This window comes from Hylobates moloch, unplaced genomic scaffold (genome assembly GCF_009828535.3).
Source record: "Hylobates moloch isolate HMO894 unplaced genomic scaffold, HMol_V3 SCAFFOLD_3, whole genome shotgun sequence".
NCBI lineage: Eukaryota > Metazoa > Chordata > Mammalia > Primates > Hylobatidae > Hylobates > Hylobates moloch.
Window position 1 is genome coordinate 107,020,983 of NW_026652278.1, and position 12,964 is coordinate 107,033,946.

A 12,964-nucleotide genomic window follows, 5' to 3' on the forward strand; every position below is an offset into this window, starting at 1 on the left:
TTTTACTGTTGGCTTCTCTAGTGAGGGTGAGGAAATTTTCATTGATGACATCCTGAAATATGTTTTCTAAGTTGTTTGCTTTTTCTCCTTCTCTTTCAGGGATGTCATGAGTTGCAAATTTGGTCTCATTACATAATCTCGTATTTCTTGGAGTTTTTATTCTTTTTTTATTGTTTTTTCTTTATTTTGGTCTGACTGAGTTAATTTTGGAGAACTGGTCTTCAGGTTCTGAGATTCTTTTCTCAGCTTGATATGTATAGATGAAATCTTTACATATCAATACTAGCTTGATATGTATAGATGAAATCTTTACATATCAATACTAGCTTGATATGTATAGATGAAATCTTTACATATCAATACTAGCTTGATATGTATAGATGAAATCTTTACATATCAATACTAACCTTGATTGTAAACAGGCTAAATGCCCACATTAAAAGGCACAGAGTGGCAAGCTGGGTAAAGAATCAAGATGCAATGGTATGCTGATATGTATAGATATGTATTGATTTGATCCTATCATGTTTTTAGCTGGTTATTATGCAGACTTGATTGTGTAGTTGCTTTAGAGTGTTGTTGGTCTATGTATTTAAGTGTATTTTTGTGGTGGCCAGTAGCAATCTATCCTTTCCATATTTAGCACTTTGCTCAGGACCTCTATTTTTTTCTTTTTTGAGATGTAGTTTCACTCTTGTTGCCCAGGCTCTCAGCTCACTACAACCTCCACCTCCTGGGTTCAAGTGATTCTCCTGCCTCAGCCGCCCAAGCAGCTGGGATTACAGGTGGCCACCACCATGCCCAGCTAATTTTTGTATTTTTAGTAGAGACAGTGTTTCACCACATTGTCAAGGTTGGTCTCAAACTCCTAACCTCAGATGATCCTTCCACTTTGGCCTCCCAAAGTGCTGGGATTATAGGTGTGAGCCACTGCACCTGGCCTACGACCTCTTATAAGGCAGGTCTAGTGGTAATAAACTTCCTTAACATTTTCTTGTCTGAAAAGCATCTTCTTCACTTATGAAGCTTAGTTTGGCGAGATAGGAAATTTTTGATTGGAAATTCTTTTCTTTAAGAATGCTGAATATAGGTCAACCAGTTTCTAATCTTTAAGATTCTTACCTCATCTTGGTCAGTTCTACTGTTAATACTTGCAATTGTATTCTGAAATTCTTAACGTGAGAATTCTTTTCAGCTCTATCAGTTCAGTTTGGTTCTTTCTTAAAACGACCGCTTTGTTTTTCATCTCCTGTGTCATCTTCTTATAATCCTTAGAATCCTTGGATTGGGTTTTGACTTTCTCCTGACTCTTGATGATCTTCATTTGTATTCATATTCTGAATTCTATTTCTGTAATTTCAGCCATATCATCCTGGTTAAGAACCATTGCTGGTTCTTCTTGTAGGTAAGAAGACATTCTGGCTTTTTGAGTTTCAAGGGTTTTTACACTGATTTTCTCACCTGTGTGGGCTGATGTTCCCTCAATCATTGAAGTTGCTGTCCTTTATATGCTTTTTTTTCTTTTATCTCATTTGATGCTCTTAGGAATTTGATTTTGGTGTAAGATGGGTTCTGTTTACTGGCTTCATTTCTGGAAGAATTGAGGTGGCCAAGACTCAGTTCAGCAGTCCTGAGCTGCATGCTCTAACACTGGAAGGCTGGTATGAGCCCCCTAGCTTTGTTATCTGGTCCCTGGAGGTTAGGAGCCTGCTGCATTGGAGTTGTCTGAGTCTTCCCATACCACTATCCACAAAACTCCAATGAGTGGTGCCAGCTGAAGTGTTTCCATCAGGCAGTGACAGTGGGATCTATGCCCATTTGCATGTGCCAACAGCAGTAACAGTAGCAGCATTACGGGATGCATGCTTGTTGGCTGTGGTGGGATGCTGGTGGGTGCAGGGCTGGTGGCTTCTGTGTGAGCATTCACAATGGTGGCAGTGGTGGCACAAGGGTAGGGGCAGGGCTATGGGCATCTGTGTGCATTTGCATGGTGGTAGTGTCGGCACAGGGGCATGGTGCTGACAGGTGTGCTGGCATCTTCAATGCACACATTCACACTGGTGACAGTGGGGCTACTGCCTCTGTGTGCATGTTCACCACAGCAATGGTGGCACAGTGGGGAGGTGGAATGGAGTGTGCTTACACTGGCAGCAGTGGCACGATGTGTTTCATGCACACATGCTCACTGGAAGGGGAGAGGATGCAAAGTCCATCCGTGTGCACGTGTACCATTGGAACATGAATGGGGGTAGCAATGGGTGAGTGCATGCTGGCAAAGCAGAGTGAGGAAGGTTGTGGTGGGGGAAGGGTATGGGTAGGTTGGTGTGCATCATGGGGGGCACTCTACTGGAGCTCTCTGACAGTCATTTGTTGTCTGCCAGCATAGGCCCCTGGGAGGCACTCCTGTTGGGCATCTGAGGCTGGACTACAAGCTGGCATGGCCAGGCTGAGGCTGTAGGAGAGGCCAGCAGATGGAGGGCACTCAGGTCAGACTGTCTTTGTCTTCCTAGCAACATCGCCCTGCTCTGTTCTGGTCTGACAGTTTCTCTAAGGCTAAAGTATTCTATGGGAGCCTGACAAGCTTTGGGGGATGGGTGTACCTGGCCATGCTCCACTGCAGACATTCCTATATCAAACCCTCTAGGCTCTGAACAGGCTAGAGTCCTGCTCCTCCCACCGCCCTAAGCAACTCTCCCTGCCAGCTCAAGTGTCCATTGGTGTCATGGGATCTCCTGCTGCCAGGATTTCAGAGGTGTGTGGCAAGTGTGGGTAACTTACTGTCTGCTCAGTTCACCCCCTCCTCAGTAGTCACTGGAGGCCAGGAGCATTCCCCATGAATGGTAGCCCTGTGCAGGGTTCCCAGCTTTCTCTCCCTTCAGCCTGGTATCTGCGTCTTCCCTCCACCCATTCTCAATGCCTTCCCTCTGAAGATCTGTTCAGAGTGCTCCAGTCTTCCCAATATCCCAGTCTTTTGGTGGCAGATGTTCTTCCTGGCTGCATCTAGTTGGCCATCTTGCAGTTAATGCCACATTCTTCATTCCTGAGAACTGCAAGCAAGAAAGAGAGAAGTCATTCATTCCAGGGCCAGCCAGAAAACTGTTCTGCAAAATGTGCCATCATTTATGTAATTTTATTATATTTTCCTTCCATTTCTTTCATAAACATCTACAGCTATGTATATTTCATCTTCTGTTACCGAAATATGTTTTTCCTAATTTCTTTTTTCTGTGCTTTGATCTCTTATTTTGTGGTAAAAAAAATTACTGTTTCATTTCTACTACTTATTTTGGACTTATATTTTACTTCTTTGTCTAACTTTTTAAGGTAGAATCTTAAGTCACTGATTTTAGACTTTTTGAAAATATAAGCAGTTCAATTGTTGCATTTTCTATAAGAACTGCTTCAGGTATATTTGAGAAATTTCAGTATGTTGTAATATCATTATCATTTAGTTTGTAATATTTTCTGATTTTTGTTGTGATTTCTTTTTGCCTCATGCATTACTTGGAAGCATGTTACATAATTTCTAAATATTCGCAGATTTTCTGGATACCTGCTATCGTTCTCTAATTTAATGCCATTGAGGTCAGAACAGATTCTGTATGGTTTCAGTTCTTTTCAACTTACTGTGTTTTTTATTTTCTTTCTTTTTTTTTAATTTCAATAGGCTTAGGGGAACAGGTGGTGTTTGGTTACATGGATAAGTTCTTTAGTGGTGATTTCTGAGACTTTGGTGCACCCAACACCTGAGCAGTGTACACTGTACCCAATGTGTAGTCTTTTATCCCCCACCCCCCTCTCACCCTTTACTCCGAGTCTCCAAAGTCCATTGTATCATTCTTATGCCTTTGCATCCTCATAGCTTAGCTCCCGCTTGTGAGTGAGAACATAATGATGTTTGGTTTTCCATTCCTGAGATAATTCACTTAGAATAATGCTCTCCAATTCCATCTAGGTTGCCGCGAATGCCATAATTTCATTCCTTTTTATGGCTGAGTAGTATTTTATGGTATATATAGACCACAATTTATTTATCCACTTGTTGGTTGATGGGCATTTGTGCTGGTTCCATATTTTTGTAATTGCAAATTGTGCTGCTATAATATAAATATGTGTGTGGAAGTTATTCATATAGTAATTTTTTTGCATAATAACCGCTTTTCTTCTGGGTAGATACCCAGTGGTGGGATTGCTGGATCAAATGGTAGTTCTACTTTTAGTTCTTTAAGGAATCTCCACACTGTTTCTTATTGAGTCTTTTTTTATAACTCATCACATGGACCATCTTGGTGAAATAACCGTGCACGTTAAAAAAAATGTATTGTGTAGTTGTTGGGTATAGTTTTCTATAATCATCAATTAGCTTATGGTACATAGAATCATGGACTCCCAAAATGTAAACATACTTACACCCAGAATCTGTGAATATGTTACCTTATGTGGCACGAGAGAATTGCTGTTATGATTAAGTGAAAGATTTTGAGATAGGGAAAAGTATCCTGAATTATTTTGTTCGGCCCAATGGAATTATGAGAATGCCTATAAGAGAGAGGGAGTAGAATCAGGGAAGAGCAAATGGCAATCTGATGACAAAAACAGGGGAAGGTTGGAGTACACTGAACTGCTGGCTTTGAAGATGTAGGGAAGGGCCATTAGCTAAGGAATTCAAGGGATACCTAGAACTTGGAAAAGACAAGTAAATGTATTTTCCCCCAGAGCCTCCAGAGGAAGCACAGCTTTGCTAACTCCTTAATTTTTGACCTAGCAAAATTCATTTAGGATTTCTGAACTTCAGAATTGTAAATTTTTTTTAAGTGTTGTTTTAAGCCATTAATGTTGTAGTAATTGGTTACAGATATACACTGGTTATAGACCTATATATAGGTAAAGGTGATTGATAGTGTTGTTCAAATAATCTATGTTTTACTATGTTTTTGTCTAGTCATTCTTTCAATTGCTCAGAAAGGAATGTTAAAATCTAACTATGGTTATGAAATTATCTTTTTTTCATTTAATTCTGACAATTTTTGCTTGATATAAATCAAGCTTGTCCAACCCATGGCCCATGGACCACATGCAGCCCAGGATGGCTTTGAATGCAGCCCAACACAGGTTCATAAACTCTTAAAATGTTATGAGATTTTTTTTTTCCAATTTTTTTTTTTTTTTTTTGCTCATCGGCTATCATTAGTGTAGTGTATTTCATCTGTGGCCCAAGACAATTCTTTTTCTTCCAATGTGGCCAAGGGAAGCCAAAAGACTGGACAACCTTGCTAACGTAAAACTCTGTTATTAGGTGCATACATACTTATGGTTGTATTCTCACTACAAACTATATCTTGAGCAATAGCACTCATCTAATTTAATTCGGTTATGTATAATTGGGGTCTTTCTCATCCATGCATGTTTCTGGGGTCAGCCAGAAGATTGTACATCATTTGTAAACAGAATTTGGGGCTTCCATTCTCTAACTCTTCCGTTTCTAAGATTTCTATCCCAATTTTTAACACTTACGATGACTCTGAACACCGTACTGTTTTTCACCATACAGACTGGGAACTCTGTATAAAAGTTTTAAAGACCCCACTCACTACTGCTACCTTCTGTCTAACTTTAGCTAAAATCTACAAAGAATGATTACTTCGTCCACACTATTTTCTTTTTGCAAACCTTCACTCATCTCCGAAATCCAGCTATTTTATTTATTTAGATACAGAGTCTCACCCTGTCGCCCAGGCTGGAGTGCAATGGCGTGATCTCAGTTCACTGCAACCTCTGCCTCCGGGGTTCAAGCAATTCTCCTGCCTCAGCCTTTCGAGTAGCTGGGATTACAGGCATGCACCACCATGCCCAGCCAATTTTTTGTATCTTTAGTAGAGACAGAGTTTTACCATGTTGGCCAGGCTGGTTTCAAACTCCTGTCCTCATGATCTGCCTGCCTTGGCCTCCCAAAGTGTTGGGATTACAGGCGTGAGCCACCGCGCTCGGCCAATCCACCTATTGTTAATTTAATCTAATCACAGGAGTGATATTTCATCATATTTCAGCACCCACATATATGCTGGTACATATATTGGGTATGTATATCAGTAGGTAGGCATATTGAAGGACATCTTAGAATTCTACCTACCACACACTGCTGTGCAAAAAGTAAAATCAGGCTTTTGCATTTTACTTTTCAAATACCACATCAAGAACAAGTCAGGCTTTATTTCCCTTTCCTCCATCTTATTATCAAACTCTAAGATAAGGTGACATTTAGATGTCTCTGCTCTTAAGGGAAAATATTCTGTGATTATTCTATTCACTTCTTAGCTGTTTAACATTTTGGGGGTCATGGTACTTTTTTTTTCTTTTGAGATGTTTTCTACTATCTTTGCTTATCTCCTCTGGCTCATTCCCAATTGCGCATTGCTGCTTTTCTTGGCTTTATTGCCCTTTCCTTTGTTTTCTTCCTTTCTGAATAGTGTTTGTACAAGCAATATGTACACCTGTAAAGGAAACAAGTGTTTAGTGTTTTGCAGAACCAAATTGAGTTCATTAGATAAAATCACAAGCATGAAGTTGGTTCCATAGATTTTTCAGTTATTTGGGAAAATAAAACTACTGTAATGTCTAACATTGTAAATGTATTTACGATGATTTTCATAATTATTATGTGATCTGAGCTGCATACAATTTACACTGTTCTTTTTAGGAATGTTTCTGAAAGGACTTAGCACACTGCAGCTTTCATGTAGCTCTGGGGATGTTCACAATGCTGTATTATTGCTCAAGGATTACCTTTGTGGTACCCGAGAACACAGGATATAAATCTTTTTTAACACTACTTGCTTGTGTATTAGAAGTTTGTAAAGATATTGTTTCCACCTAATTCTAGAAGAGTAAAAACCTTGACAAGGTATAAAACCTGAGCTGGTTCTCAGGGTGTCTCCAGGAAATAAGATTAGATTCAAAATACTTCACTGATTTTAACATAAAAATTCTTATTCCACACCTACTAAGATATTTGATAAAACACACACACACACACACACACACAAATTAGTAAAGGAGTATAAATCCTGGCTTTCATACCTATGAACATTTTTTTCTTTAGCAGTACCAATGACTGTTTCCTTTGACCAAAACTTCAGTTGGGCTCCTTTGAGTAAGCTTGACTAGACCAAACCTTGGGCTTCTCTCTCTCCTTAGAGAATCCTGCAAAGTTAGTGTAATTGAAATCCACCCCTGTTCATATCTTGTCCTGGCCTGCCTTCAGCAAAAATTCTTATCAACCCCTTATGCCTGACGTTTCCTCTTGGTGATTTTCCATCCACTGACCCTCACCCTGCACCTTGCTTTTAAATCACCACTGTCCTTGTTGGAGTTGGAATTAAGTCCAATCTATCTCCCATTGCAAGACCCCATTGCAGCGGTCTCTGTAGCTATTGCCATGACCACCCTTGAATAAAGCTTGCCTTACCATCTTTAATGAGTGCATGAATAATTTTTTCTTTAACAGTAGATACATAGATCTCCATCATTTTCAAATTGGTAATGACTTACTATTTGAAATGAGGAAACTGAGGCTGAAACAACCAAACTAGAGGGTTGCAGTGCCAGAATCAAGCAGTTTAAAGAGGCCTTTACCCAGTTCAACTTTTTTCCATGGTTCCTCAAATCAGGTAGCTAAACCTGATTATGCATCAGTCAGTTTTATAAGTCAATTCACTAAGTGCAACAGGACTTCCCTTAAAAGCCATCTAATTGTAGAATAAATAATCATTCCCTAATACATAATTAAAGTTGCTGCAAATAAAAGTAAATCTACCTACTACTATGGTTCCTTGGATATTTCAATTTTGAAAATACTAGTTGTAATGGAAAGCCAACAAATGTACAGTATTTATTTATTTATTTATTTTGGCTTCCGCTTGAGCTACTTAAAAGTTGTAAGGTCTTGTGCTGGACATGGTGGCTCACGCCTGTAATCCCAGCACTTTGGGAGGCCACGGTGGGTGGATCACAAGGTCAGGAGTTTGAGACCAGTCCAGCCAACATGGTGAAACCCTGTCCTTGCTAAAAATACCAAAAATCAGCCGGGCGTGGTGGCATGTGCCTGTAATCCCAGCTACTCAGGAGGCTGAGGCAGGAGAATCACTTGAACCCGGGAGGCGGAGGTTGCAGTGAGCTGAGATCACGCCATTGCACTCCAGCCTAGATGACAGGGCAAGACTCCCTCTCAAAATTAATTAATTAATCAATCAACTAAATAAATAAATAAATAAATAAAAGTTGTAAGGTCTTTTCCCAGTCCCAGGTACTCTATTCACTGAGAGTCAGGCTTTCTTTAAAGCATTGGTTGATCTATATACTCTTTCTGGCATGGCAGTTAGACAACTGATATTTAGTTGAATTCTAAAAGCATTCAGTTGGGGTCACTTAAATCTGAACTTTTAATGGGGCAGATGAGGTGGAGATTCAGAGGGATTTGTTCTTATTGTGATTTTTCCTAGGGAATTACTTACATTTCTAATCATGATTTTTTCATCCATTTATCTGGGGAAGAAATCCTAGACAAATTATGACAAGTCTGTAAAGTGGTGGCAAAATATCTAAGAAATGCATACAATGTTTGAATATTTTAAGAGATTTATTTGAATCTGTAGTGGATAGAGATTTAGTGTTTTTTTCCCAGTAGAAAAAAGTTCTAATGCTTAGTAAGCACTCAGGACATGTTGAATAAAATGATTTATTTGAATAAAATTCAACTATTTTTTACTATGAAATTTAATTTGGATGGTGAGATGCTTTGGATAAAGGAAAGTGTATGGACTCAAAACAACTATTTAAATTCCTGTTTGGCTCCTTAGTAATTCTGTGTGTTCTTGGGCAAAACAATCACTCTCAGTTTGCAGTTTTCTTTTAAATAAAAGGAAATTTAAGTGTCTAAATTGATTATGTTAAGCAAGAAAAGTGTCTGTAAAATACCTAGAATTTTGTTAATTTATTTAAATTATAGGAATTTTATTAACAAAATTATCTTCTGAGTCTGATGTGTTTCATTTTTGTATAATTTCTAGGTTACTGATTCTAGGAATTAAAATTACATAAGCGCTATCTTTTAAATTTTTTTCTAGACTAAAATATGACAAACTAATTTATGATCGAGAAGAGTTGTCTTCTCGGTAATTCTGTAAGCACCTCATCTACCTGCCTAAAATAGCTGGAAGGGTACACATATATTTGAACATAGTTTTATGCATCTTTACCAGTACAATCTATACTTGTTTAATTTCCAAGTTCAGGTTTTTATTACTGGTATCATAATTTAATTCCTGCTTCCACTCTTTTCAATCTCTAGGCAATATCTTAAATCCAAAAAGAGTAAAATATTTAAAGAATAAATATTGTAAGGACAATCATAGATCTTTAACAGAGACATAATGACAAAGAATCATTGCCTTCTTTCAATTTAATATGAACATTTCTATTCCACAAAATGAGAGTTCCTTTGCTAAGAGTTTAGGAGAAATATACTAATGTCATTAAAACTGTTAAATGATTTTAAATAGTTGTTTAATAATATATTAAAGTCCCCTAAAACATTGTTTTTAACTTGCTGGTCTGACTAGAAACCCACATCTGAAAAAGATACATTTGAAGCTGACAGTCATAATCATAGAAAAGAATTAGCTGAGCATCATTAGTTACCTAGCTCTATGTTAAATGTTAGGGGAGATATAGAAGACAAATTTGGGTTCCATGCCATCAAATTTATAATAAATTAAAGAAACAAATAAGACACATATGAATAAATGCTTAAAATGTAGAGTTGTTTATAGAAAAAAAGTTCTGCATTAGAAATTTTATAATTTAGGCATATAGAAAAGAGGGGATCTTGGATGTTTAGTGAAGAAGTTTAGGGAGCGAGACTTTTCCATGGAGGTCCCCAAGTTCTCAAGCCTAGATGGCTGGTGGACAGTAATGCCCGTGAAAAGAAATGAAGAAGGGATTTTTTTTTTTCTTAACCTACCATACATAATGGGGACATTTTATCCAATGGAGTAAATACAACAGATAGGGACAAAGGTGTGAAGCTCAGTGAGAACTTCAAACTGAAGACTGAGACCTGGCAGTCATTACCAGAGTCTGAAAGATGAACATAAATGTACTTTCCAAAAAAATAAATTGAATATAATTTTTTAAATGTGAATTATACCACACTTCTTTTCTTCCAACACTTTAATTATAGAATTAAAACGTATTCAAACCATTTTGCTGTATTCTCTTAGACTTCTCCAGTTACTATAACGAAACACCATAGACTGGGTGACTTCAACAACAGACGTTTATTTCTCACAGATCTGAAGGCTGGGAAGTCCAAGAATAAAGTGCCAGCCAATTTAGTTCTTGGTAAGCCTCTCTTTCTGGCTACAGACAGCAACATTCTATTATCTTCTCACATGGCAGAGGGAGAGCTCTGGTTGCTTCCTCTTCTTCTCAGGATACTACTCTGTTAAAAGATAAACGTAGGCACATTAAATTGTTAATGAATTTATTTGAGCATTCAACAATTCACAAATCAGGCATAACCAGTCAGCAGATGTTTCAGTGCTCCACTGAGGGGAGCAAGGAGAAAACTTTTCTAAGGCGTTCATGAAGGCAAGACAAAGAAAGTCTATTTGATTGGCTAAAGCAGAAAGTTCCTACTTAGAGGTTAGTTTGGTGCTTTCTGATTCATTAAGGTTAAGTTTTATTTTACTGTTTACATTGAGTTGGGCTTCGGTTTGCTTGCACAAGAAACCAAGGTGCTACAGGTTTCTCAGCCTAATAGCCTCCCAATTCATCTTTTTAATAAATTCTATTACAAGGGTGCCATCCTCATGACATTTAAACGTAATTACTTCACAATGGTCCCATCTTTAAATTCATCACATTGGGGGTTAGGGTTTTAACATACAAATTTGGGGGTAACAGGACACACACAGTAAGTCCGTAATGTGTATTGAAGAATGGTGGCCTCAGTATCTGTGTAACTTGAAAGGCTCCAATATTATGTAAGCATGTCATATTTGTGTATAATTATACAAGAATAAGGAAGACTCCAAAGCCTTCTGGGATAAGATATCATTTATAAACTTTGAGTCTGGAGATAATAGCTAAAAATGTCTAAAGTTTCTGTTGCAGAGCCTATAGGCCCTCTTGTTAATGAAGTTTCCATAATAATATTTTTCCCTACAAAAGGTTAGGTCTTTTACTGATAGAATTGAATATATTAAGAGGCAAATGAAGCCGAAAGCACCTCCTCTACCACCTTATAATAAGCACACTGAAGTAAGATCTTAAATGATCCTTTTCTGCTCAATGGCCTGGAAGCTAATGTCTTCAGTGGGTCCTGGTTCCGGAGAAGTTCAGAGCTACACTGGAAGAATATGCAAAACTTCCAAGTCAGGATATACATACTGTGTAAATATGTCCAGCTAGACCCAACCCTGATTCATTAATTGCTTTTATTGAATGAAGCAAATTTTTTATTTGGATAATTTCATTTAAATTTTGTAATTAGGGCAAGGAGAGCATTAAGTAAATTATACAAATATGAAAACTATAGCTTTAAAAATGGCTTCTGTGTTCTCAAATAATTTTAAGGGAAAAAAAGTCTCTTCTAACATGATGCACATAGTTCCTTAAAAATAATGGGCTATCTGTCAAACTGCAAATTTTTTTTTTGGCTGGAATTTATTGTTGGGGGCAATGCCCTTTTCATCTCTGCCAAGGAAAATATATTGAAATGAGTCCTTTTTTTCTTTTAAAGTTTGAGCTTGAAAAAATGACTTTAAAAATGAAACCATCCTAGAATATGGTTTTTTAAAAAGTAATGGCTAGAAAGTACAGATTTAGAGAAGTGTACAATTTATGCTGTGGTAATAGCCACCATTTTATAAATCTTGTCATTTACTTAGGTGAAGTTATCACTGTTATCTATTGTGGGTGTCTGAAGAATGTATAGTTAGATGCAAATAACCTCATTTTGATTCCATTTAAATTATTCTTTTTTTAAATTTTATTATACTTTAGGTTTTAGGGTACATGTGCACAATGTGCAGGTTTGTTATATATGTATCCATGTGCCATGTTGGTGTGCTGCACCAATTAACTCGTCATTTAGCATTAGGTATATCTCCTAATGCTGTCCCTCCCCCCTCCCCCCACCCCACAACAGTCCCCGGAGTGTGATGTTCCCCTTCCTGTGTCCATGAGTTCTCATTGTTCAATTCCCACCTATGAGTGAGAACGTGCGGTGCTTGGTTTTTTGTCCTTGCGATAGTTTACTGAGAATGATGGTTTCCAGTTTCATCCATGTCCTTACAAAGGACATGAACTCATCATTTTTTATGGCTGCATAGTATTCCATGGTGTATTTGTGCCACATTTTCTTAATCCAGTCTATCATTGTTGGACATTTGGGTTGGTTCCAACTCTTTGCTATTGTGAATAGTGCCACAATAAACATACGTGTGCATGTGTCTTTATAGCAGCATGATTTATAGTCCTTTGGGTATCTACCCAGTAATGGGATGGCTGGGTCAAATGGTATTTCTAGTTCTAGATCCCTGAGGAATCGCCACACTGACTTCCACAATGGTTGAACTAGTTTACAGTCCCACCAACAGTGTCAAAGTGTTCCTATTTCTCCACATCCTCTCCAGCACCTGTTGTTTCCTGATTTTTTAATGATGGCCATTCTAACTGGTGTGAGATGATGTCTCATTGTGGTTTTGATTTGCATTTCTCTGATGGCCAGTGATGATGAGCATTTTTGCATGTGTTTTTTGGCTGCATAAATGTCTTCTTTTGAGAAGTGTCCGTTCATATCCTTCACCCACTTTTTGATGGGGTTGTTTGTTTTTTTCTTGTAAATTTGTTTGAGTTCATTGTAGATTCTGGATGTTAGCCATTTGTCAGATGAGTAGGTTGC